Here is a 17,271-nt window from a genome sequence, read left to right on the forward strand (position 1 = left end):
GTGCTCAGTGGCCCTAGGTGGACATAGGGCCACATGGGTGCAATCTATGGAACCAGGCACTTTGGGGAAGTATGCCACCCTGTAAAAGTCCTGGACCAAGGCCTGCCTTTCTGCAGGTGTTCTGGGCATGTATATGGGCCTGCGGACTGAGGGGCGCGCAGTGATGATTGCCAACACCTGGTGTAGGCAGCGTGACTGCGTGGCCTCTGAGAACCCCCCCACTATGGCAGTTGTCTGCTGAAATGACCCAGTGGGCCAAAAATGCAGGCCATTAAGCACCTTCTCCAAGGGGCTCAATGCTTGGGAGCACAGGGTGGGGGATGTAAGGTCATCTTCCCACTCCCTGACCAGGTCTAGGATGATAAGGGGTGGAAACCTATACCTGCCATAGACCTGGTTGTCAGGCATCCCAAAAAGTCTAGTTCGGGGAAAAGAATGCAGGCCCTGGCTATTCCCCTCCTCCTGCGGTGTCCCACGATCAATGCTGCGACAAATGGGGCATTCATCGTAGCTGGATATACGTGTTTGTTGTTTGCACTCACTTTTATACTGTGCGCGGGGACGCTTCCGCCTGCCTTTGTGTGGCGGATGTGTTGATGCCTATGCGTGTCTTTTTTAATTGAATTTAAGATAGTCTGAAAATGTGCTAGACATGGGCCCATAATATCTGTGGAATCAACACTAGAACACCTAATCAAATTTCACTCAAACGGAAAGCATGCTGTGCCTTATACTAAACAACAGTATATAATCTTGAGGACACACTTTGATAGAGTCAGAGCACATACTATGGACATAGCAGCTATAGGAGCTGCTCCAGAAGCAGGTCATGCACTAGGTAGGTGGCTTTCATTCTGTACTTTCAAAGCACTCATGGGTTCATGCCCAATAAAGCAAGGAGCTACCCACTAAATTGAGTCATCTTAAAGCATTATTTCCTCCATTCACTCCACAAGAAAGACATAGATCACTTTTAATGATCATGTCAGCAGGTTGCAGTCCTTGGAAAACTGTGATTGTTGTGTTTTTTGTTGGTTATGTATTGAGCTCATTGGCACTTGATCAATTAGATAACCAATATTCTAAGGCAAATAATAAACTCCCAAGGGGCAACTGCAGCAAATGAGCTCAGGATCAGCCCTGCGGAATACTATCCGATGCTAGAAAGGCAAATAATATAACTCCTAAGAGAGAAAAAAGCACAATTAGAAGTTGCAAAAGACTGTCTTTACTTCCTGATAAGCAAGAGAGGAAACATTTGAGACATAGTATTATCTAAAATACAGAAAACAGGAGAAATGGGAGGCATCCCATAGTAAACTTGGCAAAGCCAGAACGTCCTTCTCAAATCAAGGAAAAGGGGGAAGACAGCAAAAAATCAAATCTAGTCAATATGCCAGAGGAAGATTATCAGGCCCATGACAATAACCGTGAAAGAGCAATCTACTCTAAAATATATTTTATTAACTCTAAACAACAATCCAACATTTAAAACAAGATGTTCTTTTGGCAGCTAGAGATTGGCCCCCATTATACAACAGATAACTTTCTAGAGGATAAGGTGTCTAAGCAGCATTTTCAAAGGAGATTGACCAGCACTTAATAAATGCTTATACTGTAGCTTGACATGCTCTAGGAGCAGTTCAACCTTTCAAGAACCATGTTGGTCATAACAAAATACTGATATATTCAATAAATATTCATCAGAAAATACCCAATTAATGCACAAGCTATCCCTTTCATAAAAGTGGTGCAATACCAATTATTATACAAATGAGTCATAATACACCAGGTAAGTCCATATAATATGCCAGTTCTTCCACTAGCAAACCAGAGGGTACCTATTGTTTAGTTTTATAATACAGAATACTAAATGAACTCACAGGCACCGAGGTAGTTCCAAATCTTCACATTTCTTGAGTAACACCCTGGGGTGCAAATACAAAACATTATTAAATTTGGGATTAGGGGGTTTTCACACATTTAGATATCGAGAATTTCAAATACACAGGATTTACCTTTCAATGGAATTCATCAGGTCTACAAAAACAGCTCAGAAACATTATCAAGTAGAATGGAGAGCCTTCACAAGGGCATCCCAATTTGTTGAGAGTACATAGATTCCATATATTGTACTAATTAAGATTCACACACCCATCTAGAAAATGAGGATTTAACCATTAAGACATAGGCTTCAAATGTGTCATGTTCAACGTTAGACATTACAGGTTGTCCACTGTGGGATCTATTGACATATACTATGCGGCCTCACTCTGCTATCTATGGTGCGAGAAACAGTAAAATGGGGGCAAAACCCTTGTGCGGGACAAAACCTCCCAAACCGCGTTTTTCAACACACAAAAAGATGGCTGCACAACCTGCCACCCATGGTGCATGAGTGGTGGAACAGAGCACACACTGCAGAAAAAGTGCAAGTGGGCTCCAGGACAAGTAAACATAGAGTGCAGAGGGAAAAGCAATGTTTTGCAAGTGGAACTCCAAAATGTGCCTAAAGGTCTGCTGGATTAACAAATATAAAAGGGCGGTTGCTGAAAGGAACACAGATCTCAGTTGTTTGATCCCACAGATTTAAATCAATAATGTAAATTATGCATGTTATCTGATGCAACAAGTTTGTTTTATGCTGGATTTCAGGTCAAGAAATTAAGAATTAACCTATGCTGTCTGGACATGCAAGGGGTTGACAAACAGGTTTCCACCGAAGGGGAGGGCATTGTTCTCAGCAGATGCTCACTGACACATTATTATAATTGTGGGTTATGCCAGAATTGTGTCTGCTGAAAGGGACCAAACAATGGCAGATTCTCCAGGACAGGAAATGGATGTGTGATGAGGTCACTAACTAGGCTTGCAGAAGGAAATCCCAAAGGTGGGGGCTGCTTCTTGCCTCCAGAGACAGACAAAGGCTGACCATTTACTGCTAAAGAATATATAATGAACATTTTTAGAGGTGTATAATTCGCTATCAGAAGTGGTGAAAAATATAAAACGGGCAGATTTGTTAGACTAATTTTTCGCCCTACATTTGAAAAGTTGGAGGAACTATGTAGCATATTCTGAACAGGAATGGCAATATATGTGGTTTTATGGGAACTGTATTTATGGTAGAATTGTTAAACTTTGCACACACATTCCTATGGTAAACACGCATATTTGTGGACATTTAGAGAAATGTTTGAAAATATTTTCATGGCGAAATGGACACAATACTGCAGAAAGGCAAAACAAGGTCTCACAGCTGTGGGATTTTGATGAACAGATACTCCATAAAATATGTAATCATTGTATGTGGTTTTCGTAGATATTATAAATGTATCAATATGTATTTAGGACAAAACTCAATTTTGATACTAGTGGCTAGGGGAGGATTTTAAGTATTGTAAAAATCAAACCGTAAACCTGACATCATCTGTCTTTGATCCAATCACCCGTATGCAAGGCAGAGATGAGGCTCTGATCAAATCCCATTTCACTAGGGCCAGTTTAGGTAAACCGGCTCATACACCCTTTTGGTGATGTCAATTGACAGGATAAATAGGGACATCTGACAACACATACACACTGTCTCTTCTGATTCCAGCGAAGCACTTTAATCCAGCATTCAACATTCAGCTTTCAACATCCTTCTAGATCCAAATCCCAACCACCAGGACAAGCAGTAGCTGAACCATTTTCATCTAGGCCTCAATCCTCAACTAATCCTCACAACTCAGTGAAGTGCTGTGGTGGGGGAAGCATCCTGAAACTATCTGGCTGGCTACCATAAATACTAGCCTGCTGAATTCACCATCCCGCTGATCTGAAATATCCAGAGACAAGAAGGGCAGATCCTGTGCAGTTCCGGCGACTGGCTTAGCTGATGTGCTGTCCTTCCCTGATAGACCGACCCAATTGACCAGAACTTTGATGGTCCAAAAATCTTAAATCCCATTAGATTGTGAGTATTAACAGGATGCTAGAGAAATATTGTACACCTTGCCTTATCTTGTTCCACCCTAATCTCTGAACTATCACTACTTCTATAACCAGTAACAGTGTCAAAATCTTTAGTGCTATCTTAACCTGTCTATGTGCTAAAGCGGCATTTTCATAGTAATTTTTATTTGTGTAACTCTTATACATAACTCCCACTTCGAGTGTTTGGACTGATTCCGCCGAGGAAGGCGCTGGGGATCTGGTTCTGAAGCCATGAATCAGTTTCAGAGCTTCATTCGTCCTAACCTGGTTGTCTAGTTTGAAGGCTCTAGTCTTCAGAAAAAGCATAATCCATATTTTCTGGTGTTAAACTGAAGTTCTTATCCAAATTTGCAGCTTTATTTTTCGAAAAACACCTCTCACTAAAACCTCTATAGCTTTATATCAGTTTTAAAGATAGAAACAACATTTGAACTCTCACTGATAGCTAACATCCTTACATCATCGGAACAGTGTATTTGACCTGTTTTTCTAGAATATCGCATAGTAAAGGTTTGCAGCGAATTTGCAATTTCACCCAAAGTACACTTGCCTTTTGCCCATTTCAAAGTTCTTTTTCCATCCCATCATGTTCTGAAGTGTATATTGTGGTTCATATTATAGCCCATGCATGTTAGGACCTGATTAGTGCTGCGTTCTCTAGAATTTGTCTCCATTTTAGCATTTTGACCATTTTGCAGTATTTCACCAAGCCATTTCACCTGTCATTTCAAAGTGTCATTTGCCAAAATAAGGTTTTCTCTCTTGTGTGGGAGGGAGGATTGACTATAACTCTAGACATTGTATTTCATGCCCGAAAACCTGCTGATTACTCACTTTGGTGTAGGATTGCTCATTTGTATTTAAACAAAACTTTGCAGGGGGGAACATTAACCTAAACGCTATCTGTGTGCAAAACAAGACTGTTCTTTTTATCTGTGTTTTCTACTTTACCGTCTTATAAGTAAATTCAATTGCTTTGCTTATTTCTGAATTGTATTATCACCCTTTGGGTGATTGCTACCCCATATCTATATCTATAGTAAACCTATGTGTGATTTGAATATTAAAATAAATAAATACATTGTTACCTTTACCAATTTACCTGATTCCTGGTTCAGTGTGACCTGGGGGGGGGGGGTATTTTGAGAAGGATGTGATATGAGTGGCATATCATTCAGAATATTGAACTTATTGACAAAAATAAATAAGGGTTTCATTTGCGCGCTGCAAGCTAGGCGAGACTTGGGTGTGTGCTTGATTGAAATCCCTTAGACCACGAAATTGAATAAAGGAACAAATGCCGTATTGGAATGGGGAATCTGTGGTCTAAGACCAGTTGCTGCACTAATACCAAAGTCTATTTCCATACTTATATGTTGCTTGACTTTGCTAACAACATAGTTCTAGACACTATTTAAGGTACTTGAACTTCGTATCAGAAACACCAATCATGGCCCCATTTCTGTAAGAATAATAAACATATCCATATTGTACGTTGTTCTTCGTCTGACTCAGAATGCTTCTATTAAACTCCCACTCCAATTGCTACAATACTGCTTCACATTACAACAGCAAATTTAATCTCCAAAGCCTCAACGAAGTACCAACCACTTTTATCACAACTCTCGATCCTCCATAGCTTATTCAAATAATATGTATAACGACCCCAATGTTTTGCTGACGCATTTTAGCTTCCAAAAAAATGTAGGTTAATCAAATTGTATGTGTAGTGATGCCCATGTTTTGCTGATGTGTTTTTGCTTAAAAAACACATGTGGGACAATACGGTCATGTCAGATGGACAGTCCATAGACAGATAAACATACTACAATGTATCACTGCAACAATTGTATTTCACAAAAAAAGTGTTTGATCAAATTCGATGTTCATCCCTTTTGGACTCAAGGTCTCTAGGCGCTCTATCCAAAACTCTTTTTTTTGGTGAACCATGGTATTTAAGTCACCACCCTGTCTTGAACATTTCACTTCTTCCAAAATAACAAATTTCATCTGTGTTATAGTACGATGTGCATTCTTAAAATGTTACGCTACTGGTGAATGTAATTGCTCTGTATGGATATTTGATTTATATTCCGTCCACCTTAATTTGATTTCTCTTGTAGTAAGACCCACGTAAAATATACCACATGGGCATCCAATCCCATAAATGATATTTGTGGAGTCACATGTTGTATGCCGCAATTCAGTCTGTTTCCCAGTGTAATGATGATTAATGTAATTGCCTTTTATCACATTGTGACAATGTTGGGAGTTGTTGCATGCCAATGTTCCCTTATACAATATCCTTTGGTGTCTACCTACACTGTATTCAGCTTGAATCAAATAATATCTCACTGATTTGCTCTTCCTATATGAAAAGGTAGGCAATTCATCAATTAATTGGGCCAGTATAGAATCCATTTTCAAAACATCCCAATTTCTTTTTAATTATTCTGTTGATCTTCTGTCTGTTGCAAGTATGTGGTTACATGCACCAATTTGTCTACTTGTGGTTTTTGCACTAATTTCAATGCTGAATCTCTTGTCACTGACGTTGCTTTGACTTGAGCCATTGTTATAACTTCTGTAAAATAGCCCCTTTCTAGGAATTTTCTTTGCAATTTCATTGATTTAGTGGCAAACTCCTGATCTTCTGATATGATCCCTTTGTACCTTAGAAATTGACAATATGGAATGATCTCAATCGTTTGCTTTGGATGAAAAATTGAAGCTAACAGTAGACTGCTCCTGTCAGTTACTTTGTTATAGATCGTAGTTTCGAATTTACCTCCCTTTGTATAAAGTTCCACATCCAAAAATTTGATTCTGTTTATACTGTGCTGAGTTGCGAATTGAATTCTTGGTGCCAGCTGGTTAATGTACTCAAAAAAGTGTTTCAAATCTTCAAGTGTTCCTCTCCAAACTCCAAATACGTCCTCAATTAACCTGTATAGGCATTTCAAATGATTCTTCCATCTTATATTCTCTAAAAGAAACTCGGTAAGCCATATATGTGTTGACATAACTCGATGCCATGGCTACTCCCATTGATGTTTCTGATATCTGAACAAAAAATACATTTGTCAAATATAAAAGGGTTATTTGGCAAGACCAACTTTAATAAACTTAGTACCAATATTGTATTTGCTGCACAGTTTTCTGGGGACAAAAGAAGCCAATCCATTACTTCTTGACCAGCTGTGTGTGTTATATTTATATATAGACTATATACGTCCATTGTAAATAGTTTGTGTTTATATTTATGTTTATTTTATCTAGTATGACCAGCTCCTCATCAAATTCAATCTCTTTAATTTTAACAAGAAATCAGTAGTGTCTTTATATACGTTCTCGCTGATTGATCAATGGTTGAATCACTTTATCAATATATTTTGCCAATGGTTCCAATAGGCTATCCGACGCTGTTATTATGGGTCTCTCAGGAGGGTTAATCCGACTTTTGAGAATATTTGGTGGAATATAAAGCACCAGCATAACCGGATGGGATTTAGTAAGAAATTCTTTCATTTTTTCGGTGATCCATTCATTTTGCCTGCTTCATCTAGCAACACTTTGATCACATTACGCACTTGTTATGTAGGATCCTGGAAGACTTCCATGTAGGTGTCTTGCTCTAAAAGCTGTCTCTCAACTTCAATTCTATATTTCACTCAATTAAAAATCGCCAACGCTCCTCCCCTGACTGCTGGTTTCAAAATCTCTGGATTGTTCCACAATCGCATTAATAGAGACATCTCTAGATACTGTGATGTTTCTGCAGATTGTGACCAGTCTGCATTGGCATAGAACAGCTTCAAATGCATCTTGCATGTAAGATGAAAAAAGTCCATCTTCCCTTTCTACAAATTACTATTGAATTCAGGAACAAAAGAAATACCTTTCTGTAAAGTTTTCCTTTCAAATGGAGTTAGTACATGCGTAGAGATATTGAACATTAGGTCTTCTTGTTCGGAAAATTCACCTTTCATAATGGATTTTTTTCTTTTGACCTCATCTTGTTTTTGACCATCTGATAATGGTACATCACATGTTTGGGTGCAGTACCTGGCCTAAAAGGAAATGGCTAAACTACGGGTATGGCAAACACTCTAAGAAGAGTGTATTGGGACTTGTGGGTGCCCCATAGATTTAAGACTGGGGCATCACTCCCACAAAAGGAAACAAGGAACCAAATACATTTTTGAAATGATGAAACATGTGGAAATTCAAATCCATCCATCATTTTGTCTCCATAATTAACTGAAAATTCAAAAAGTGGACAAAAGTACACTATTTTGAGAAATTTAAAACTGCGGAAACACTAAAATGCTCTGGAAACAGTGTATGACCTACAATTGCACATTGCCAGAGGTGTCCCAATGAAAAGGGTACCTCATATGTGTTGATCCAATGGCCTGGGCCGAATGAAAAGGGCTAAACCACCAACATGGAAATGCTCTATGAAGAACATATTTGGCCTTGTGGCAAGCACATGCATTGAGGGTTCTGGCAACACAACCACCAAGTAAAGGTGGAAACACCATGCATTCATGAAAAGGAGAAACACAGCGGAATCCAAACACACCTTGCTTTTGTTGATCACAGAATAATGGTTGCCCAGAATTCATGGCAAACAGGAAACATTGGAAAAATACTATATTTTGATGCATTTGCCCTTGGGAAACCATAGAAATGGATGGAGAACAAAATCATTTTTACTAGTCCACATTTCCACAGGTTTCCTTCACCTCACATGTGTGTGTGTGCAGTGGCTGAATCCGAAAGGGAAAGGGCTAAAATACAGTAAAGTACACGTATGTCAGGTGCTCTGGGAAAACCAGATCAACATTATATTTAGCCTGGCAAGCATGCCCGAGATTTTGGACAGGTGTCTCACAATCACGAAGGAAAACTGGGAACCCTTGCATTTCTGAGAAGAAGATACATGTGGGAATCTAAAGAGGCGTCACTTGCGTAAATCGTGCTAGTATTCTTTCCCAGAAATCACTGCAAAGTTGTAAATATGACCATAAATACACTATTTTCACACATTTCCCACTAGAAAATTACTGAAACACTTCCAAAATACTGCATGCCCTAAAATCCCACGTTCACACAGATGTCACGACAAAAACCAGACCTCACATGCGTGGATGTGCTCACCTGGGTGGAAAAGAAAAAGGTTAAACCATTGGTAGCTCAACTATTCTGAAAACATAACATTCATCCTGCCTTTGGCCTTGTGGGCACCCCACAGATTTGGGCCTTTGGTGTCACACCCACCAAGGAAACCGGGAACCCCCTGCATTTCTGAATAGAGGACACATGTGGGAATGAAACGAGGCAACACTTGCATGGAATGCGCTAGAATTTCATACCCAGAATGCACTGCAATTTTGAAAATGTTACAGAAAATACACTATATGCACACATTTCCCACTGGGAAACCACCGAAACACAGGGCCAACAACGCATGTCCTACCTTCCCAGGTTCCCACAGGTGTCCTGATGAAAAACGTACCTCACATCTGTGGGTGCACTGACATGAGCACAACATTGAAAGGCTAAAACACTGGTACACCAAACGCCCTGGGAAGACCAAATCCAAACTCTATTTGGCCTTGTGGACAACCCACAGATTTAGGCGTTAGCCACCGAGGAGAACAGGGAACCTCATATATTTCTGAAAAGAAGATACCTGTGGGAATCCAAAGAGGTATCACTTGCGTGAATCATGCTAGAATTTCTTACCCAGAATACATTTAGAAGTTGTAAATGTTACGAAAAATACACTATTTGCGCACATTTACCATTTGGAAACCACCAAAAAACGTGGGCAACCGCACTTTTTTTTATTGCTTTATTAAGTGTTGTATTATGGTTGTATGAGCAACCTTTTACACTATAAATATAAATATTAATATTTAGCATACTGTACATATTAGTTAATCATAAAACATTACATACAAACATTTATTCGAATTAGCATACACAAATTACATACTAATAACAGATTTAAGTGTGAATTATAAAAGCAAGAATAGAATATTACACTTGTCAGGGCTTCCTCAATAAAAGCAATAAGTTCCAATATTTGTTTTGCATTGGACCATATGTGATAGGCCACAGATGCAACAAGTGACTCTGCCAGAATTTGGCATAGCCTTCACCATAAAGTGTACTGAGGGCTGTACAGTGCCTCAGCATATGGTGCACAGTCTCCAATGTACACTTGCATAAACGACAAATGCACTCTTGTTATACGGAATACTCTTCCATGCTCCAAATATTAGCATAGACTAGGAGAAGGTCAAAGAGCAAGTACAAAATAAAACGTATCATGCATATCAGGGGTACACAACTTATCCAAATACTGACGTTGGATTTGACTGAACAGTCCTTGTTGCACATATTCAGTGTATTTGTGCATTTTTGCCGGGCTGGCCAAAGAAAGCACACAATCGTAATTGCGAGACTTTGGACCCAGTTGACTTAAAAATACAGGTACCTCTTATTCCGAAAGTGCAGAATAGTGAGGTGTCATGGCAATGTGCAATTACCAAATTCTCCATGTGCCTATACCAAACACTGTGAGAATAACGCTGAGCATGAGCCATAGTGCAGGGCAAGAGAGAATTATGATTGTTTATCCAAACTTGATGTTAACCCAAAGCTTGCAGAAAGACATAATCCACAGGGAATGTAAGGATTGCAAGCCCAATTGTAGTGGCCTGTCAATGATGACAGAAAGCCCGATGGTTGTGTTTATGCACCTTTATTTTACATTAGCACAAACACTGTTAACACATAATAATGATCTTCCAACATACACAACTATATATATTAAAGTAAGTAATAAAATACTCTTGTGGTTTCTATGCTCAGGAAGTACCTATTGTTGAAGCAGGAGGTTGTGTGGAGAACTGTGAGGCAGCTTGCTGCTCTGCTCCTGCCGGCTCGGAATGCCGTGAGCAGCACTTCCCCCAGGGACTAGCTTCGGGACCTCTTAAGGTCGTTTACTCTACATACCTCCTTTTGTTGGACGAAGTTGGCTCTACTCCATCACATAGTCGGTGTACTTCCCTGGTCGTCTTCTTTCTCTCTGTGGTTGGCCGTTCTCTGGATTTTCTTGTTGTGGCGTTGCAGCCCTTTCACTGGTTCTCTGTTGCCTCGTTGCATTCCTCCTGGGACTGGTTTCCACTTGAGAGGGTGTCCCTATGTCCTCTGTCTCTGCCTGTCCTGACTGTTCTCCTATGGTTGGGTTCTCTTTGGCCAGGCTCTCTTCTTGATTTCGGTGATCTAATGTTTCGGAGTTGTGTTCTAATTCTGCCCCACTTTCGTACAATGCTACTCTTTCTAAATTCCACCGCTTGCTGTCTTGGGTGCATACATGGTTTGTCCCTCGTTGCACCACTTTCAACGGTCTGCTGAACTTGGACCCCATCTCTGGATCTCTATGTACCATTTGAATTTTTATGAGATCTCCTTCTCGGACTGTGCTTTATTGGGGTTTTCTCCTAGAAAAGTAGAGGCTGCCCTGCCTCCTCTGAGAAGGTGGAATGGGGATATGTTTGTGACCCCATTGGGGGAGAGGCGATGCACAGCTATGGCTTCCTTGACTGAACAGAGCGGGTCGAGTCTCGCTGCTGTGGCCAACTGCACCGCTCCCTTAATGAATCTTTTGGTGCGTTCCTCCAACCCATTTGCTTGTGGGTGATATAAAACTGCTTTAATTTGCCTCATATTGTTCTCCTTCAGGAAACTGTCCATCTCTCTGGATATGAGTTGCACTCTATTGTCGGTGACTAGTTCTCTGGGTAATCCTTCCCTCTGAAAGATTTTTTTAAGGAACTGGATCAATGTGGCTTTGGTTATGTTGGGTACAAATTCAACCTCTACCCACTTCGATAAATAGTCCACCAGCACAATTCCATACTTGCTCTCATGCTCCATGAGTTCCAGCGGGGCTATAAAGTCCAAGCGTATTTTTTGCCACATTCCTTCGGGCACTTCTGTGGGGTGTAGTGGTGCCTGACTGACTTTGAGTCTTTTGTCACTATTCACACACTCGTGACACCTCTCTGTCATGGTCCTTATTTCCAAGTGCATGTCTGTCCACCAATACGCTTCCCTTACTCTCCTTCTCATCATGTTGTTTCCAAGATGACCGGTGTGAGCTCTGCATATGATGGTTCATCTCATGGCTATGGGTGGAATCACCTGGTCACCTCTCACGAGCATCCCTCCATTTTCAAATAGTTAATCTGACACTTTCCAGTAGGGATGCAACCCTTCTGGAATGGACCTCTCATCGGGCCACCCTTTTCTGACCCACTCTGTGATTTTTGTTGTGGTGTCATCTTTGGCTGCTGCTGCAGTTCTCTTTGGCATTTTTCCATCCCGTAATGTGCTGTATTTCATATGTGTATTCTTGCAGCTTGGCGGCAATGCAAGCAAGCCACAGTGTCACTGTGCTGGTACCTCCCGGGCTCAATAGGTGCATTAGGGGTTTGTGATCGGTAACCAGTTGAAATTTTGTACCCCATACGTATGTGCGGAAGTAATCCACGGCCCATGCACATGCTAATATCTCCTTTTCAATGGTGGAGTAATTTTTTTCTGATTGTGAGAGGGCCTTAGATGCAAAGGCGACAATGTGTTCTTCATCGCCCTTCTTTTGCGTGAGCATTGCTCCTATACCGTATGCACTGGCATCTGTGGTAAGCATGGTCTTCCATTGGGGATTGAAAGGTTGCAAGCAGGGTGCATGCATTATTCCTTCTTTGGTATCTTAAAATGCTTTGGTTTACTCTGCAACCCAGTGGTACACTGTACCTTTCTTGAGTAATTCTCTCATGGGAGCAGTGGTCTCTGAGAAGTTTGGTACGAATTTTGCGTAGTATTCTGATAGTCCCAAAAATGATCTCAGCTCTTCTTTGCTGGTTGGGGGAGGCGCCTTAATGATTGCTTGCAGTAAGTCTTTCTTGGGACTGATACCTGCCTTCGATATGATATATCGCAGGTATTCTGCTTCATCTGCCTGCAGTACACATTTGTTGTAGCGTAGTCGCACTCCTGCTTCCTGCAATTTTGCCAACACTTCGCAGAGAGCTGTGTCATGTGTCTCTGCATCTTCTGCCTATATTAAAATATCATCCTTGAAGTAAGAAACGTTTCCAATGTTCTTCAAGAGAGAGTCCATCATGTGAGGCCGCCAAGGACAACCCAAATGGCATTCTGCTGGATTGATACATTCCAAATGGGGTTATGAACATCGTGAAGGGTCTGGATTCTCGATGTAAAGTGATTTGGTGGTAGGCATCCCTCATGTCTAATTTTGAGAATATTTTAGCCTCTTTCATGAGCAAGATCAGTTTGTTTATACTCGGTAATGGATAACTGTCCTCCACCACCACCTCCAGATTTAGGCTGCGCAATTCGATGCAAATACGCAAGTCGCCGGTATGCTGTTTCTTTATAAGAACCACCAGGCTGAGCCATTCAGATGACTCTACCATCTCTATAGTTCCTTCCGACAACATCTTGTTGAGCTTTTCTTGTAGTGCAACTCTCGCTGTTGCCGGCAAGGGTCTCACTCTATGCTTGACTGGTACCGCTCCTTGTTTCAGTTTTATCCTGTGCACATAGTTTTTGATGCAGCCAGGCGTGTCTGAAAACAATTGCGGAAATTCTTCTTTGCTGATTGAGGCGCCATGTTTGTTTATGGACAGGACCTGTTCATCCATGCTGGGGTCGAGCCTGATTTGCAGTTTTGCTTGGTCATCCCAGCTTAACACTGGTGGTTCATATTCTACCAGATATACTTTTGTTCTGGTGACTCTGTCCTTGAATTCTACTAACGCTCTGACATATCCCAAACAATTTATGCTGGCACCTCCATACACCATGGGACTGACGTTCATTTAGTAGGCTTCTACTCTTTTTCTTCCCACCATGCTTTTGTACAAATTTAAGGGCAGTATAGTGAGGTCGGAACCCGATTCTGCCATCACTCTTGTTTCATGACCATTGACTTTGATGGTGCAGTGGGGCTTTTCTCTCCGACTCGTGCCGGCATTCACCATGAGAACTGTGGTGCATGCTTCTTCATCTGAGTATGCCTCACCTCTGCTTTCTTCGCTCTGAATTGCTGTCACCGTTTTCTTCGCTCTCCACGTGCACACTGATGCAAAGTGTCCATACCTTCTGCATTTTGACCATTCTTTACTCCTTGCTGGTCATTCTCTGCTGTTGGCTAAGTGGCTTGTGCTGACACACCTGTGGCACTTCAATGGTTCGCGTTTAACTGCTGCGTCATCCCTGGCTTCGCGTTGTCCTCTGTCCCTTCTGCCTCTGGATTGCACCCACTGTATTTCGGGTGATTGTGCAGCAATTACCCACTCTTTGCACCTGCTGGACGTCTCTTCTACCGCGTTCACAATCTGGATTGCTTTATCTAACCCAATTTCTTTTTCAAGAATAAATTTGTCTTGTACCTTTCTGTTGTTCATTTGTACGATGAGCATGTTGCAGATTCTTTCCCCTGATGTTGCTCCAAATGCGCATAATGCAGCCAGTTCTCTTAGCTTGACTACGCAGTCGTACACAGGTTCTTTCGGCTCTTGTTTATTGCCATAGAATCTGATTCTGAGTAGCACTACATTTTCTTTATACGATAATCTTTTGGCTATTCTCCTTTTCGCTTCTTGATAGAAGTCATCCCCATCTCCTGTCGGGGTTTCTGGGTTCAGGCCTGCAAAAGTCCTTTGTCCTTCAATACCTAGCGCATTTAATAGCATGGCCTTCTTGCGCGCCACTGGATAGACTGTTCCACCCATCGCTTTGAAATTAAGGCTCCCATTGGAGCCACGGAATCGCTGGCTTGCCTGGTACTTGCAGGAACGGTGGTGGTGGCGTTGCACCTTGCATCGTGGTGCAGCTGGGCCGATCCCGTCCTTCATCACCAATTATGTAGTGGTCTGTCAATGATGACACCAAGCCCGATGGTTGTGTTTATGTGCCTTTATTTTACTTTAGCACAAACACTGTTAACACATAATAATGATCTTCCAACATACACTACTATATCTATTGATGTAAGTAATAACGTCCTCTTGTGGTTTCTATGCTAAGGAAGTACCTATAGTTTAAGCAGGAGGTTGTGTGGAGAGCTGTGAGGCAGCTTGCTTCTCTGCTCCTGCCGGCTCGGAATGCCGTGAGCAGCACTTACCCCGGGGACTTCCTTCGGGACCTCTTAAGGTCCTTTACTCTGCACCAATTCCAGTCTTGTAGCCTCTACCAGCACTGAGGCAGGTAAGCCCAATAGTGAATTTAAAAGATTTTGCCTCCTGTTTGGGGAACCATGAAACAGCCTTAAGAGGGAATACTTCAAGAGCATACATTATTCCCTGTATTATGGAAACCTTATAGGCCATTAACTTTGCCTCTAAGGAGCAGCCACCACATTTGTCTTTGATTTTCCTGATGGCCAACCACTTTTTCCAAGCTTTAGGGGGGAGACTATCCGACACAAGAATGACAAGGATGCCTTCACATGGCTACCCAGGTACATGTATGTGTCAGGTTGGATCAATTGAGCAGTATCCAAGTGCCAATTGACCGTTGCACCCCGTAAGGGCTCTTGCTAATAGGCATCATTTTAGTTTTGTCAACATTGATTTTAGCACATTCTTTTCTGAGGACAAATATAAGGAATTAAGGGAATGCTGAAGTCCAATTGCAGTTCTATCCAGTACCACAATATCATCTGCGAAATTGAGGCTGTTGACATTCACACGTGGCTATAATGAGGAGGGTAAATGTGTGCTGCCTTTAATGTCATATATCGAAATCAGCCATGTAAAAATTAAATAACAAAGGAGCAAGTACAAACCCCTGCTTAAGGCCGATGTTAGTGGCAAATGATTGAGGGAGAATACCTTTCCTGAGAAAGCCATGCCCTAACATGAATGCCATTATGCAATTGTTTTAGAAATTAAAGTAATGAGGAGTCAATGCCCCATTTAGCCAGTTATCCAACCGTTTTGAACGAATGACTCTGAAGTCAACAAAGCAAAGATATAATCAAGTTTCCGGATAACGTAGGCGCCAGAAATTAATGATACTAAGACCCATGTTGGGTGTTTAGTGTTAAGGCACTTGTGAAAACCGAATTTGTTTTTATATAATATGTGATTTGTGGCAGACCAAGCTGTGAGCATCTCAAGCAGAATTCACCGAGTGATTTCCAATGGGATTGCACCATTATAAAAGGCTTCTGTGAATCAGGCCCTATGTGTCTCAAGGTCAGGGGACAAATCTAAAATAACCTGTTCCACAAACATAAAATCAATTTGACTGGTGTAATTTCCATTTGTCCAAGTGTAGGTCATGTCCGGTGTTTTAGTAACAATGGGAACCAAATAAAATTCCAATAGTAACTCAAAGCATTCCTTTCCCCTGCTTGGCCCGGGAGCAATGTGCTCACCCATTCCTGGAGACGAGTAAGGAGAACAATCCCTGTTAAAATCCCCAGACAAGATGATGCCCCCCTTGCCATTCTGAGAGGACCACAAGAAAGAGTATCAAGAACTATTGCCATATGTTCTCTGGTAAAGGTGCCACCAGGAGGGTAGTAAAGGGTGGCCACTGATGTGCCTCCAGATTCCAGGGAAATCTTGGAAGCACAGCAGCCAGGATATTGGCATGCTCTTTTACTCCATCAAACAGAGATAATGTGTTTACAATCCTAGCACCAATACAAAGCTCCCCTCAGGTTGCCCAGTGAGTAGAGTGGGGGAAAGATGAAAAAGCGTGGTAAAGCCATCCAGGATCAAAGGCAATGTTAGCCATGTCTCTTGGAGAAGAAACAGGTGGGAAGTTAATAGTTCCAGTCGGCCCATGATATTGGTAAGAAAAGAATGAAAACCATGTGTATTCCAAGATAGAACAGAAAAAGGTTTGGTGCCAAGTGCACCCAGTCATTTCGAGTGTTTACCCAGCCTTTGCCAAGTGCCCTGCATATGGGTGTGCAAGGGATGTGGCCCCTGCCTAGACGTGTCAGGGACACTGGTGATGTAATGATTATCATGTTGTGTGTCATAGCTGTGCTTCCCCACAATCCTTGGATGAATTAAAGAATCATCAGCAATCGATGTCGGGTGAAAGGTTGACACAGCAAAGCCTAACTCATGTAAAATGTTTACCTTGTTACAGACTCACTCTGCAACCAAGGGAGATACACATGAGGCTACTACCCAGTTGGTGTGGCTAAAAGACGTGGGCAATTCAAGG

The sequence above is a fragment of the Ambystoma mexicanum genome, chromosome 4q, assembly GCF_040938575.1.
Source record: "Ambystoma mexicanum isolate Mex_15411 chromosome 4q, UKY_AmexF1_1, whole genome shotgun sequence".
Lineage (NCBI taxonomy): Eukaryota > Metazoa > Chordata > Amphibia > Caudata > Ambystomatidae > Ambystoma > Ambystoma mexicanum.